The sequence below is a fragment of the Mytilus galloprovincialis genome, chromosome 3, assembly GCF_965363235.1.
Source record: "Mytilus galloprovincialis chromosome 3, xbMytGall1.hap1.1, whole genome shotgun sequence".
NCBI classification, from domain to species: Eukaryota; Metazoa; Mollusca; class Bivalvia; order Mytilida; family Mytilidae; genus Mytilus; species Mytilus galloprovincialis.
This window is the reverse complement of record NC_134840.1, coordinates 16363203-16379521: the sequence shown is the minus strand read 5'-3', so window position 1 is coordinate 16379521 and position 16319 is coordinate 16363203. Positions and strand designations below refer to the sequence as shown.

The window sequence follows — 16319 nt, the reverse complement described above, 5'->3', positions numbered from 1 at the left end:
TAGATTTACATGACATGTCCATACTGTTATAACAAGGCACAAGCTCTAGATTTACATGACATGTCCATACTGTTATAGCAAGGGACAAGCAGGAGTGTTTGGTATGTTTCTGTATGTTCACCAGTTATTCTTAAGATATTTTACTTCTTAACATTTGGTCCAGTAGAGATGGATTATTTATAGCTCTGTAAAACAAAGAAGATAATTTTCATCTGCCTATCAACGTTTGCTGTAAGATGATATTGATTGGCCGTTCAGTTATGTATAAATTTTACAAAGGAAGAATAAGAAATAATTATGTGATTAAAAAATTGTTCTACAGAACAGAATTTGTTGTAGGATCATTATTGATCACTTGAGAACTTGGTTATATTGATTTAGAAATACTTTTCTCTAAGCCACCCAAGACCAAAATAAATGTCTAGACATCAGGTTTCTGTTGCTGTCGTCTGCTTTATAATAAGATTGACAAACACATCAAACCAACCTTTCTATGGTAATTGTCTGGATATTCTTACACCTAATAGTGTAATTAAGCCTTATGTTTTGTTCCTGATGACTTTGTCTGATATTGTCATATATCCTGAAGTGATTAGATTTTTCTGCTGTTTGCAAATTGTTCGTTAATTTTTACTGCGGGCTATGTCCAGTGTCAACTCTATTGGTATATATATGTAAACGTGATGAAATTAATTTTGAACTTTACTTTGTTAATGGACATGATAGAATTCCTAGACGATGGAGAAATTTATGATCGTTTGGTAACAGATCATGTTCTCAAATATAAATTTTGTATGATGTATTGACCACGCAGAGGACAGTTGTCCCATTTTGATATTAATTTTGTATGAATTATATATTTATCACGCTGAAAACTGTTAAGATTTGTATTAAGTAGATTTTAAGTATACAGACACATTAGACACATTAGACATTTATTAAATGAATTGAGAAAGAAAGAAAATAAAAATAATAAAAATAACAGTAAATATAAAAAAAATGTTCACAACTTTGCTATCTATCTTGAATGGAAAGTAAAATGTTGCACTGTTTTAGTAATGACTTCCATACAAGCGAGTAAACTAAGGACATAGTATATATACTATAACATACGCATATATGCATCAGAAATCAAAACTGTATTTTTATTTTCCAGGAAAGTTAAAAATTGCATAGAAAAAGTATACACAGATACAGATATATAGCCAGCAAAATACCAAAATTCAGGTATTGTTTTACTTCAACTAAGATTTATCAAAATAGGCAGTCAAGAAGCAAAACATTTAGAAAAGTTTAGTCTTAATTGCAGGATTTTTGGAAAATGACGCTTTCAGCGGCATGTTTCCGATACTAATGACCTGAACTTCCATTACATTTCTCTGCCTACCGCGCTTGGTTCTTATTTACTTTCCATTACATTTCTCTGTCTACCGCGCTTGGTTTCGTATTTAATATTTTACATACAAACTGGAATTTGCTTGTATTATCTTTTGTGTAGTAATCAACCGGGAAGCAGTTTACATACCTCCGGTCCTTCTTATTACCAAAAAGATCGAAATGTACCAACCAATGTTGTTAAGATACTCATAAATCTATTTTTATATCTTTATTGATTATGTGAAGTAAAACTAAAACATTGTTAAAACATTAAAGATACATAATTAATCAGGGAAAACTTGATAGTCTTTTCTTTTTACAAACAACTGACTTTTTAGCTCACCTGGCCCGAAGGGCCAAGTGAGCTTTTCCCATCACTTGGCGTCCGTCGTCCGTCGTCGTCGTCCGTCGTCGTCCATCGTCGTCCGTCGTCGTTAACTTTTACAAAAATCTTCTCCTCTGAAACTACTGGGCCAAATTAAACCAAACTTGGCCACAATCATCATTGGGGTATCTAGTTTAAAAAATGTGTGGCGTGACCCGGCCAACCAACCAAGATGGCCGCCATGGCTAAAAATAGAACATAGGGGTAAAATGCAGTTTTTGGCTTATTACTCAAAAACCAAAGCATTTAGAGCAAATCTGACATGGGGTAAAATTGTTTATCAGGTCAAGATCTATCTGCCCTCAAATTTTCAGATGAATCCGACAACCCGTTATTGGGTTGCTGCCCCTGAACTGGTAATTTTAGGGAATTTTTGCTGTTTTTGGCTATTATCTTGAATATTATTATAGATAGAGATAAACTGTAAACAGCAATAATGTTCAGCAAAGTAAGATTTACAAATAAGTCAACATGACCAAAATGGTCAGTTGACCCCTTTAGGAGTTATTGACCTTTATAGTCAATTTTTAACCATTTTTCGTAAATCTTAGTTATCTTTTAAAAAAATCTTCTCCTCTGAAACTACTGGGCCAAATTAATCCAAACTTGGCCACAATCATCTTTGGGATATCTAGTTTAAAAAATGTGTGGCGTGACCCGGCCAACCAACCAAGATGGCTGCCATGGCTAAAAATAGAACATAGGGGTAAAATGCAGTTTTTGGCTTATAACTCAAAAACCAAAGCATTTAGAGCAAATCTGACATCTGGTTAAAGTGTTTATCAGGTCAAGATCTATCTGTCCTGAAATTTTCAGATGAATCAGACAACCTGTTGTTGGGTTGCTGCCCCTGAATTGGTAATTTTAAGGAAATTTTGCTGTTTTTGGTTATTATCTTGAATATTATTATAGATAGAGATAAACTGTAAACAGCAATTATGTTCAGCAAAGTAAGATTTACAAATAAGTCAGCATGACCAAAATGGTCAGTTGACCCCTGAAGGAGTTGTTGCCCTTTATAGTCAATTTTAACCATTTTTTTCGTAAATCTTAGTAATCTTTTACAAAAGTCTTCTTCTCTGAAACTACTGGGCCAAATTAAAGTAAACTAAACTTGGCCACAATTATCATTGGGGTAACTTGTTTAAAAAATGTGTGGCGTGACCTGGCTAATCAACCAAAATGGCTGCCACGGCTAATAATAGAACATAGGGGTAAAATGCAGTTTTTGGCTTATAACTCAAAAACCGAAGCATTAAGAGAAAATCTGACAGGGTTTAATTGTTTATTAGGTCAAGATCTATCTGCCCTGATGTTTTCACATGGATCGGACAACCCGTTGTTAGGTTACTGTCCTGAATTGGTAATTTTAAGGAAATTTTGCCGTTTTTTGTTATTATCTTGAATATTATTATAGATAGAGATAAACTGTATACAGCAATAACGTTCAGCAAAATAAGATCTACAATAAAGTTTACATGACCAAAATAGTCAATTGACCCCTTAAGGAGTTATTGCCCTTTACAGTTAATTTTTAACATTTTTGTCGAGCCTGCAACTTTTGTTGCAGAAAGCTCGACATAGGGATAGTGATCCGGCGGCGGCGGCGGCTACGGCGGCTACGGCGGCGGCGGCGGCGGCGGCGGTGTTAGCTAACTTCTTAAAAGCTTTATATTTTAGAAGGTGGAAGACCTGGATGCTTCATACTTTGTATATAGATGCCTCATGTTACGAAGTTTCCGTCAGTCACATGTCCAATGTCCTTGACCTCATTTTCATGGTTCAGTGACCACTTGAAAAAAAAGTTCAAATTTTTTGTAATGTTGAATTCTCTCTTATTATAAGTAATAGGATAGCTATATTTGATATGTGCGTACCTTGCAAGGTCCTCATGTCTGTCAGACAGTTTTCACTTGACCTCGACCTCATTTCATGGATCAGTGAACAAGGTTAAGTTTTGGTGGTCAAGTCCATATCTCAGATACTATAAGCAATAGGGCTAGTATATTCGGTGTATGGAAGGACTGTAAGGTGTACATGTCCAACTGGCAGGTGTCATCTGACCTTGACCTCATTTTCATGGTTCAGTGGTTATAGTTAAATTTTTGTGTTTTGGTCTGTTTTTTTCGTACTATATGCAATAGGTCTACTATATTTGTTATATGGAATGATTGTAAGGTGTACATGTCTAGCAGGCAGATGTCATGGGACCTTGACCTCATTTTCATGGTTCAGTGGTTATAGTTAAATTTTTGTGTTTTGGTCTTTTTTTTCATACTATATGCAATAGGTCTACTATATTTGTTGTATGGAATGATTGTAAGGTGTACATGTCTAGCGGGCAGATGTCATGTGACCTTGACCTCATTTTCATGGTTCAGTGGTCAAAGTTAAGTTTTTGAGTTTTGGTCTTTTTATCTAATACTATATGCCATAGGTCAACTATATTTGGTGTATGGAAATATTTTATGATCTTTATGTCAGTAACGCAGGTTTCTTTTGACCCTGACCTCATTTTCACGGTTCATTGCACAGTGTTAAGTTTTTGTGTTTTGGTCTATTTTTCTTAAACTATAAGTAATAGGTCAACTACATATGTTGTATAGAAGCATTGTTAGCTGTACATGTCTGTCTGGCATGGTTCATCTGACCTTGACCTCATTTTCATGGTTCATTGGTCTTTGTTTAGTTATCTTGGTTAATGTTAAGTTTATGAGACAGTTGTAATAAAGCTTTATACTTAGGACTATCTACATAATATCAATGATTAGTATAGAAGGCGAGACATTTCAGCGTGTGCACTCTTGTTCATAAATTTTGGTAAATTTTTTGAAAATATTTTCCACTGTAATTACTGGGCCAAGTTCATTATAGATAGAGATAATTGTAGCAACAAGAATGCTCAGTAAAGTAAGATCTACAAACACATCACTATCACCAAAACACAATTATGTCATGAATTTATCCGTGTCCATTGTTTAATATGCACAAGACCAAGGTGAGCGACACAGGCTCTTTAGAGCCTCTAGTTTTTAATTTCAGATTTTAAGTTTTGAATTTATGGGGCTTTATTCATAAAAAAGGGGGGATTTTCAACACTTCGGACAATAACTCAAAAAGGCTTTCACCAATGTCCATGAAACTTTGGTGAATTGTTTATATCTATTGATGTAAGCTCCCTTTCGTTTTTTTTTAATTTCAGATTTTAAGTTTTGGATTTATGGGGCTTTATTCATAAAAAAGGGGGGATTTTCAACACTTCAGACAATAACTCAAAAAGGCTTTCACCAATGTCCATGAAACTTTGTTGAATTGTTTATATCTATTGATGTAAGCTCCCTTTGGTTTTTTTTTTAATTTCAGATTTTCAGTTTTGGATTTATGGGGCTTTATTCATAAAAAAAGGGTGATTTTTAACACTTTGGACAATAACTCAAAAAGGCTTATACCAATGTCCATGAAACTTTGGTGAATTGTTTATATCTATTGATGTAAGCTCCCTTTCAATTTTTATAAATTTCAGATTTTAAGTTTTGGATTTATGGGGCTTTATTCATAAAAAAAAGGGTGATTTTTAACACTTCGGACAATAATTCAAAAAGGCTTTCACCAATGTCCATGAAACTTTGGTGAATTGTTTATATCTATTGATGTAAGCTCCCTTTCAATTTTTATAAATTTCAGATTTTAAGTTTTGGATTTATGGGGCTTTATTCATAAAAAAAGGGTGATTTTTAACACTTCGGACAATAACTCAAAAAGGCTTTCACCAATGTCCATGAAACTTTGGTGAATTGTTTATATCTATTGATGTAAGCTCCCTTTCAATTTTTATAAATTTCAGATTTTACATTTCCGTGTTATGAATTTTTATGCTTAAAAAAGGGGGGATTTTTCCAATTTTGGGACAATAACTAACACTTTCACAAAATTTTATGTATGGATGAAAAATTAAAGACAACAAACTTAGTTAAATTTGAGGTAGCCTTAATAGTGCCAATTTTTTTGTGCATTTTTATTTATTATTTGGGGGGGGGGGGGGTATTATTGACAGGGCTCACACTATTTCTAGTTGATCATATAAATTCATTTAAAGCATAAAAGACAAGTTAAAAGAGCAACGGGCGTATCATGCGCTAAAGCGCAGCCCTTTATTGGCTTATAACTCAAATACCAAAGCATTTAGAGCAAATCTGACATGGGGGTAAAATTGTTAATCAGGTCCAGATTTTTCTGCCCTGAAATTTTCAGATGAATTGGACAACCCATTGTTGGGTTGCTGCCCCTGAATTGGTAATTTTAAGGAAATTTTGCTGTTTTTGGTTATCTTGAATATTATTATAAATAGAGATCACTTGAAACTGTAAACAGCAATAATGTTCAGCAAAGTAAGATCTACAAATTAGTCAACATGATTGAAATGGTCAATTGACCCCCTAAGGAGTTATTGTCCTTTATAGTCAATTTTTTTATAACAATTTTCATAAACTTTGTAAATTTTACTAACATTTTCCACTGAAACTACTTGGCCAATCATTATAGATAGAGATAATTGTAAGCAGCAAGAATATTCAGTAAAGTAAGATCTACAAACACATCGCCATCACCAAAACACAATTTTGTCATGAATCCATCTGTGTCTTTTGTTGAATATTCACATAGACCAAGGTGAGCGACACAGGCTCTTTAGAGCCTCTAGTTTTTATAAGAAAATATAATGTGTCCGTGTTGGTCCACTTTCTACTGGTTATAAGACAGATCGAAGTACCGGAAATCTGACTCAATCTTTGTTCACAAAGTTTCACAAGTAGAGTCTGTAACAGACTGTATCTGTATGACATGTGAATAAATTGTCGATATCAATGCTGGCTTTAATACAACGGTTTTATTGGCAGGGCAGGAGAACAGATTTGAAGCTCTGTACGTTTGATGCGTGCACAACAGTGTCGTCTAGCTGATTTGGCGCGATCACTGTCTTACAAAGGATGCGTTTGAATATTGTACGGTGTTTTACTTGGTGGAATGGCAATACACTCACAGTTAGAGCTATTTTTTACTTGCTTTTCCACAATGATTGTTGCGTGGTATTCTTTGAATTTCTCGGCAGTTATGGTTCTCTTCTGACATGCTTTTAAGAGGAATTCCTCTGGTTCAATACCGTGAATCAGCCCCTCAACTACTTTTTACATAAATATTAACTTTGGCTTCAACGCCTTGTTCATCCTTGTCTGGAGATCTTGTTGTAGTTCCAGTTTGGCAAGCATTTTGGAGACTTATCCATCCTCTCTTGACTTGTAATCTCTGGTGATAAATTTTGCCGCTTGACATGTTTATTTTTGTTACTGGGTAGGGGTCACACACTATGACTCCAAATTAAATTATGAGATCAATTCCTAAAGGTCTAGTTCATTATCCAATCAGACACAAATTTTAATAACTGGAATGCCACCCAAGTTGAATATATGGTGACCCACTATAACAGCATAATTACTTGGAATTGTGTTTAATACCATGATGATTCAATGGCATAAACTTAAATGGAGACGGAAATTTGATATGAAAGATTGTGGATTAGTGTAAAATAAAAAAACTAGCTTACTATGATATATGGTTAAAAAATGAATATCAAATTATATGGGTCATAGGCAGATGTTGTTATAAAATATCAATATGGCAAAGAAGTGGTTTCAAGTTTCATATAAAGGGACCTGACTGATATGAAATAAAATAATCAAAGGAGTATCCCTATTTGTCTAATCTTCAATGTGAAATAAAACAAGTAAAACAATATTATGTAAATCTACAGAAATAGAATTTGCTTCAAGTAACAGAAATAACTATGTCACTAGTAACTTATTTGATGAGTATGTGGGTAATTATTCCTATAACATATGACATCAGGAGCATTATTTACTACATTTGTGTATTTCTATTAACTGTTCTGATAATTTTTTTTTTTACTATCAATGTGTCGCACTTCGCATTCAAAATTAAAAAAAAAAATGAAAGTAAAGAAATTGTATGTGAAAATCAAGACTTGCATAAAAAATATCCCAATATTAGAGGCAGTGGCGTCATTTTTCCTCAGAGCTTTCAGCTCTTTGATTTTATTAGTTGTAAGTGGCTTTGAACTAGATGTCAGATAACTGCGAGTACTCTCAGATCTGTTCATTGTGTCTTTTTGTGTCGGGATGTATAAGTACCGGGCCACGTCCACTTGTATTTTTGTCCATCTGATGAGTTAAGCCTTTTTCAACTGATTTTTATAGTTCATTCTTATGTTGTACTGTTATACCACTGTCCCAGGTTAGGAGAGGGTTGGGATCCCGCTAACATGTTTAACCCCGCCACATTATTTATATATGTAAAATTTAAAATTGAGAATGGAAATGGGGAATGTGCCAAAGAGACAACAACCCGACCATAGAGCAGACAAATATACGAATATATGTGCCTGTCCCAAGTCAGGAGCCTGTAATTCAGTGGTTGTCGTTTGTTTATGTGTTACATATATTGTTTTTCGTTCATTTTTTTTTACATAAATAAGGCTGTTGGTTTTCTTGTTTGAATTGTTTTACATTGTCTTATCGGGGGCTTTTATAGCTGACTATGCGGTATGGGCTTTGCTCATTGTTGAAGGCCACAGGTGACCTATAGTTGTTAATGTCTGTCTTTTTGATCTTTTGTGGATAGTTGTCTCTTTAACATCATACCACATCTTCTTTTTTATATTTTGATAGTTAATTACAAAACTGGTATACAAGATTTCAAAGTAAATAAACTTAAATGTGAATGTTAGTAAGTGAACCAGTGTGCAAATTGACCAAGTTACGAGCACAATCTTTTTGGATGATAATTGTTTAGCATGTTATGTATTATTTGCCTTTTCTTAACACTGTCACTAATAAACCAAAGAAATAACATTTTACAAGGAATAAAACTATAAAAAAAACCTTCATGTAAGGAACAATAACTAAACCAGACACCCATCTTATTTTAGTGTTTATAAATACAAAACAATGGCATTGTTTCAAGTTCTTCCTTAGCTGAATGCTAAAAAAATGTTCATGTAAGAGGTCTTTGTGTTATAGATGGTTTATTATTACAAAACTGTACTTTTATCAATTAGTCTACTACAGCACTAAGAGTGGTTAAGGAAGAGGATTACATAATCTAGTAAAAAATGGTCCATTGAGATATTAACACATGTCTAAGTAGTAATTCTAGGGTCGTTAGGCTGAAAGCTCTTAACCTTTTCATTTCTGGGAATTATTCCTATTTATTGAAGAGAACTGCTGACTATCAGTCTTTTAATGATGAGTTCTTTCTATATGGTATCTTTAGTGTTGTAAAACAATTCTAGAACATCTCCATTTTATACTGTATCAATATACAATTTTTTTTGGTGAACTTCACATTTGAATATCAGTATTAAATCAACAATGAATCTGAACTTCTTTTTTACAATTTTATGGTTAAAGTTTCATTTACAAAATGTATTGACCCCCTTTACCTGAGTAGCTGCCAGAGGTAAATGCAGAGCCTCTAGTTAAAACTCTATTTCTTTGATGATACAGTTTACATGAAATTTGTGTAGCATTTTTATGGTCATTTCCCTGCAGAAAACTACATAGGCCATTAAACAAATGACATCTGAACTGTTACCACTGATGAGAATTGATATCAAGTTCTCCAGAGACTTATCAGAACTCGTATTTCTCCTACCCAACCCCAGTATAATGTCAATAGATAACTTGTACAGATAATAATGTATTAAATATCTTTTTCTGTGATAATCATCTGATGCTTTATTTGATGTTCATCCTTAAGGTGCTAGAGAGATTAAATCATAATTTATTTTAAATTGTCCTCTTTTATTTTACTAATGGGCCTTAGAAGGCTTATGTCTGTACCTAAGTAGTCTTACATGGCAGTATTGACAAACTAATAGGATTTTGTTTTTAATGGAAGAAATTATCTAAATGATTAGAAATATATTTAGAGTAGATATTCATTGGACAAAAAAGTATGTTTAGAGAATAGAATACAAACTTCTCCAAATAAAAAAGGCAAGAATAAAGACCAAAATTTTCAAAGTTTAATCAACTACATGCTTTACTGTTAATAAAACTAAAATCTGATGGCTACCTAGCAACACAATGGTGATCTCAAATGTAAAATAATCAAAAACATTAAAAAAAAAAGTTTTTCAAGGGCTTTTGTTCAAATTGATGAATTGAATTGAAAAGAAACTTTCCCACAAAAAGTCAATGCTATATTGTGTTCAATAGGACAGAGCAGTTGATTTATATGTCTTTATAAAGTTACTTCAGATCATTAATCTTGTTAGAACAGAAGACATGTGTAATACTCCCTAGCTTTGGAGTAAACAGAGCACAATAAATTACATGTCTCTCTTTATAAAGTCCCACAAGTGTTTTGAGAAGTGAGACGTCATTTTTAGAAATATCTGTAATGTATCAGTATATATCCTGCTATCAATCATTCCAGAAAATAATGAGTTATTACAAACAATAGAGAGAATTCTCCATGGAAAAAATATCTCCATTGGAAGGGATGATTGTCAATTTTGAACGCATTAAATGTATTGGTATGCAAATTGCGATTTTCCTGCCAATATCCAGGATGTCTTCAAATAAAATTGTCTGAAATTAAAGATGTTTTAAGTAATTTTTCAAAATGTAGAAAATTAGATTGGTCAAAATTTCTCAATACTATATTGGGTGATATGGTAGTTTAAAACCAAAAATGATGAATTTGTTCATACTTAGCCAAAATGTAACCATATATAGTGATATGTTCCAAAATGAAAAAAAAATAGTGAACAAGTTTTTTTCAATCTACAGGTTGTGAAAAAGTGAAACATTTTGAGTGGATTTTACAGACAAAAAAACATCCTGTCAGATGTGAATAAAAGGTCAACTAAATGGTAGAATTTTGAAATAAAATATGACAAGATAGCTCTTAGAAAATGCTTTCAAAATATTAAAAGAAAAAATTGGGATTACTGAATTTTTTTTCCTGCAATTACATAAGATAGTTTTTTTTTTTATTGACACCTTTTGAAATTATACATTTTCCCTTTAATATACAAATTTAAAAAAAAAATTGTAAACAAGCAAAAACATTCTACTTTTGTAAAAAGATGAGTGATTTAAATTTTTATTTAAAGACCAATTAATTTTCTAAACCTTGTAGTTTATTTTTCCTGTATAGAAACTTGCTGACTTAGTAAAAAGTCTAGACCCATTGTGTTCTGCTATTTTGCAATCCAAGATGGCATAAGAGATCCATACTACCTCCAGGAGAAAATATTATAAGTAACTGAGGTACTTAGTTTTGTCTGCTTGGAAATTGAATTGCATCAGATATTCATATATAGTGATTATATTGTGTAGATACAGACATAATATAATTTGATCATATAAAGTAAATTGATTTGGGAGGTGTTTTGTAAGATTACAGATAAAACATTTAATTTACATATTAGGAATCAGTTTATAGTGTTTCAATTTGGGATGGAAAAGTTGCATTAGTATTCAAAATGCCAAAAATTTAAGGGTCTATAGTTCTCAGATAGGCTGTATTGCATTTCCGCTAATTTTTCAAGGTTCCAATACTACGTTTTCGGAAACTAAAAGTGTATGTTTCCAGAATTTGTATTTATTACTTTTCCGGAAATTTTTTATGTTATATTTTTTTTATACAAAATCTTTTAAAACATCGTACAAGCATTTCTACTACTGTAACAGTAACTTAAAGGTTACCATGCTCCATCATTACTGTGTGGTAATTAATTTTCCTTGCATTGCATAATAATTTTTTTTAGTTTACCAATCCCAGGAACCATCAGAACCCAAATCAAATTTCATTTACTTTGCCAAAATGTATTATATGAGCCAGTCCATGCGAAAAGGTACAAAAACGAAAAATTTACGAAATTCTAAAAAGTGTGCATAATTATTGGTAGTAGACTTGTGATTTATAAAACACATTTACTTTCCCTCATATCATCAAGCTGTGAGCTACACGCACCTGCGAGTGTTGAGACCCCCCCCCCTAGTTTTATCAAGATTTTTAGTGAATTATTTCATATATTTCAATCATTTTCAAAGTACAGTTTAAATGGCTTGATTTGCCAATTGATAACGTTAAACCTGGTAGCAGTGGGGATAAGGCTCTCGCTTACGATGCGGATATCAATGCAATCAAACCGGGCAACGGTTCGAATCCCGTGCAACTAAGGTTGATTTATATAATATTAAATAACTTAACTTAAATTGATTTATATAATATTAAATAACTTAACTTAACTTAAATTTCAATTTCTAAAACACAAGATGTCATAGTTTTTGCATTTTCCCTCATGTTTTAATGTTGTCTTTCTTTCTTTAAACCTGTAGATCTGACGGAAATTATTGACTTTTGTTTCTGTAGTGTCATAATTTTTTGTAGTTTCTGGTCGGTATAGCATTAGTCCGGGGAACAAATGATTTTTACACTTGCTCAAATACCAAAAATTCAGATATTTCTACGTCTTTTTCGGTTTTAGTTGACAAATTCGGGATAGAATTGACAATCTTATGAATGTTTACATTAATGTAATTTTTTTCGGATAAAATCGTTTTTCAAAAATACTATAACAAACTTTGATAACGTGTCCTGTAAAGTTTACCAAAAGGACTTTTTGTACCTTTTTGCATGGACTGGCTCAATTATCATTTTCAAAATCACAAAAAAAACAAAAAAATCGAAATTGCCAAAAAGCAATGAAATATCGAAATACTTATAATACTTCATATCTAACGTTATAATTTAATGCAAATATTGACATATAATTATCCCTAGCAACTAAAATTCTCCCCTTAGCAACCGTACACCAATCAGCAAAAAGTCCATATTCCAAATATTTTAGCAACGATTTGAAGTTTCAAATGGATTCGGCATCTATCAAAACATCTAGTTTGCAAAAAACACATCTAAAATATGTAGATTTTTTAAAAAGTTAGGGCAAAATCACTCTTTTACTATACATAGGCTTTGCTTGGTACTTTCGCCGATATCACCTATATGAGCCAGTCCATGCGAAAAGGTACAAAAACGAAAAATTTACGAAATTCTAAAAAGTGTGCATAATTATTGGTAGTAGACTTGTGATTTATAAAACACATTTACTTTCCCTCATATCATCAAGCTGTGAGCTACACGCACCTGCGAGTGTTGAGACCCCCCCCCCCCCCCCCCTAGTTTTATCAAGATTTTTAGTGAATTATTTCATATATTTCAATCATTTTCAAAGTACAGTTTAAATGGCTTGATTTGCCAATTGATAACGTTAAACCTGGTAGCAGTGGGGATAAGGCTCTCGCTTACGATGCGGATATCAATGCAATCAAACCGGGCAACGGTTCGAATCCCGTGCAACTAAGGTTGATTTATATAATATTAAATAACTTAACTTAAATTGATTTATATAATATTAAATAACTTAACTTAACTTAAATTTCAATTTCTAAAACACAAGATGTCATAGTTTTTGCATTTTCCCTCATGTTTTAATGTTGTCTTTCTTTCTTTAAACCTGTAGATCTGACGGAAATTATTGACTTTTGTCTCTGTAGTGTCATAATTTTTTGTAGTTTCTGGTCGGTATAGCATTAGTCCGGGGAACAAATGATTTTACACTTGCTCAAATACCAAAAATTCAGATATTTCTACGTCTTTTTCGGTTTTAGTTGACAAATTCGGGATAGAATTGACAATCTTATGAATGTTTACATTAATGTAATTTTTTTCGGATAAAATTGTTTTTCAAAAATACTATAACAAACTTTGATAACGTGTCCTGTAAAGTTTACCAAAAGGACTTTTTGTACCTTTTCGCATGAACTGGCTCATATTGTAATATATGTTAAAAGATATAATAAAAATGATAGATCACAGGGCATTTTTGCAAGCTACAGGTTGTGACAAAAAGACACATTTTGTATTGATTATATAGGAAAAAGCATAAGATTAGAAGCTAAAGTAAATGATAGAATTGTAAAATAAAATGATGATAGCTTTTAATTATTGCTTTGAGAATATCATAAGAAAAGATAGGGTCACTGTGTGTTTTTTCTGACTAAAATATAAAATAGCAAAATTTCTTGTAGATCCTTTCGGAAATGCACTATTTTGGAGTTATCTCCCCTTTGAATGATAATTATAAAAACATCAAAAATCAGGCTAAAATAATCTACGCTTGAAAAAATTTATTATTTATAAGTTAAAATTTTATCAAGTTATTCATTTAAATGAAAATTCAGATTAGTTATCTACATTTCTCATCAAATTTAGGTTCTCTGTTATTTACAATCCAAGATGGCGAAAGACACCTTTACCACCATGAGAGAACTCTCATTTATTGAAAGCTAGTTCAAAGCCTATTTCAACAAATGAATAAACCCTGTTTCCTCAAACTCTCCAAAATTAAGTTAAAGGTAGTCAGAAACTATAGGACTATATTACCAGACAAAAAATACAGAAACTTTATAAAATAATTGCTATGGTAGTTACCATGAGTTTAAATTGTGTAAAATATTTTTATTCCTAGTCAAGACTGTCACTCACCCTGGCCTGCATAACAAGATGATAGATTCTTACTTACTGTTTACAGTAAAGGAGGTTCTACTTTTAATGTCATTATATAATACTTATTACAATGTTTACATGTTGTGATATCAACCAGACATTGCTATACCATGTAGTGACATTTAGTAATCTTAACAAATATTCACAAATCATTTCTCTCAATTTGTACATCTCTATTAACAAATGAACAAATAAACAATATTTTGGAGACAAAAATCTTCACTTTTCTGTTGAAATTGCTTCTAACTGGAAAAAGGACAAATTTATAGCTTTAAACCAATAATTTGTATGCTATTTTAGTTCAGCTTTGTCATGTATTGAATGCAAATCTGATTGCGTAACTGGAATAATAGAAAATACATTTTATTTTGTGCGGATAATTAAAGTCTGATGCATCCATATGTTGTGTCATGCCTTTATCAGTGCTTCTGCAAATGATTTAAACTTTATATGATGTAATGGCATTTGGTCCGGTTGAATTAGATTTACCTCGGTACTTTGATGATATCACCTTTTGTTTATTGGAATCTTGGTTAGAATGAGTCAACCTGTTCAATATCTTTACCTGGCCGCTGATGCTTACTGATGAGAAAAGTAGATAATTGCTTCCAACATTATTAATGGCAATGTATTCCGATGCTTGGATCAAATTAATTCCAAGTTAAGTTGATGGTAGAGAATCATAGTACCACATTACCAGGCTAAAAATTACTCAAACATCATTTGCATGACTCAACTATCAAGAAATATCCTTACATTGAATTTCTAATTAATTTGTGGACTTTAAATGGTTTTATGTGATGTAATTTGTAATTTCACAGAATTAATTTAGCATGTGATAAATTGTTGTTAATTGCACATGTGTCTGTAATTGTAATAAAGTTTCCTATTGTGGTTTGTTAGTTAATTTAGAATAATGTTTCACATTGAAAGTAACAAGTAATTTTTGTTTAACCTGCGTAGGAAGACACAGAATGCGAGACATACTGAATTATTATCCTGCAGCAGTTTCCTAAACCATATGTAGAAAGCTTTATATTTCAGAGGGAAGAAGACCGTATAAATATATCTTGTATGTAGATTCTTAATCTTAAGAAGTTCAGCCACACTTAAAAAAATATTTTTGTTTTCCCAAATCCTACCCAAAGGTTGAGACAGATGGTAGAAGGTAGGCATTCTTTTTTTTCCACAAAAAGAAATTATTAGTTACACAGTGTGAAATTGTCCTAATACGAGAAATTATCGGGTCAATGAAATTCATATCGGGTGAGGCGAATCCAAACCCTATATGAATTTTATTGACCCGATAAATTCCGTATTAGGACAATTGAACACTGTGTAACGAATTTATCCTGATTTTGTTATATTACATATTATTATATTTAAATTCAATATAAGGACAATCTAAACCAAATATTATTTAGATATTTAATCTAAAACTGTGAAAAATTAAAAAAATATTAGGACTATAAAGCAACTCTATTTTTTTATTTGTTTTATTAGGTCAATGGTATAAGGGAAATAATCCCCATTGACGTAATAAATAAGGGAGATAATTCCTATTGACGTAATAAAAAATTGTACTGAAATGTATTAGGACAATATCAGCCAATCAAATTGTGAGAAATTACTCTATATCAGGATAATATTAGTTACACAGTGTGCAAGCCTCACCCGATATGAATTTTATTGACCCGATAAATTCTCGTATTAGGACAATTGCACACTGTGTAACAAATTTATCCTGATTTTGTTATAAAAAAAATATTACATATTATTATATTCAAATTAAATTTTAGGACAATATCAACAAATATATTTTAGATATTTAATATAAAACTGTGAAAAATAAAAAATATTATGATTAAGGCAAATCATTTTTTTTTTATTAGGTCAATGGTAT

At 31.8% G+C, this 16319-nt stretch overlaps 1 long non-coding RNA gene across 4 annotated transcripts in view; it reads left to right on the top strand.

Annotated features, from left to right (window-relative positions):
• The window catches only part of LOC143067269 (uncharacterized), an 87245-nt gene that overhangs the window by 55355 nt on the left and 15571 nt on the right, over positions 1 to 16319 (top strand). For 2 of the 4 annotated variants that reach the window (XR_012975901.1, XR_012975902.1), the window contains one exon: positions 1157 to 1227. This is a non-coding gene — a long non-coding RNA (uncharacterized LOC143067269). Of the gene's footprint in view, positions 1 to 1156; positions 1228 to 15379; positions 15567 to 16319 lie in introns of those variants that run through there. The other 2 variants (XR_012975904.1, XR_012975903.1) reach the window with 2 other exon arrangements.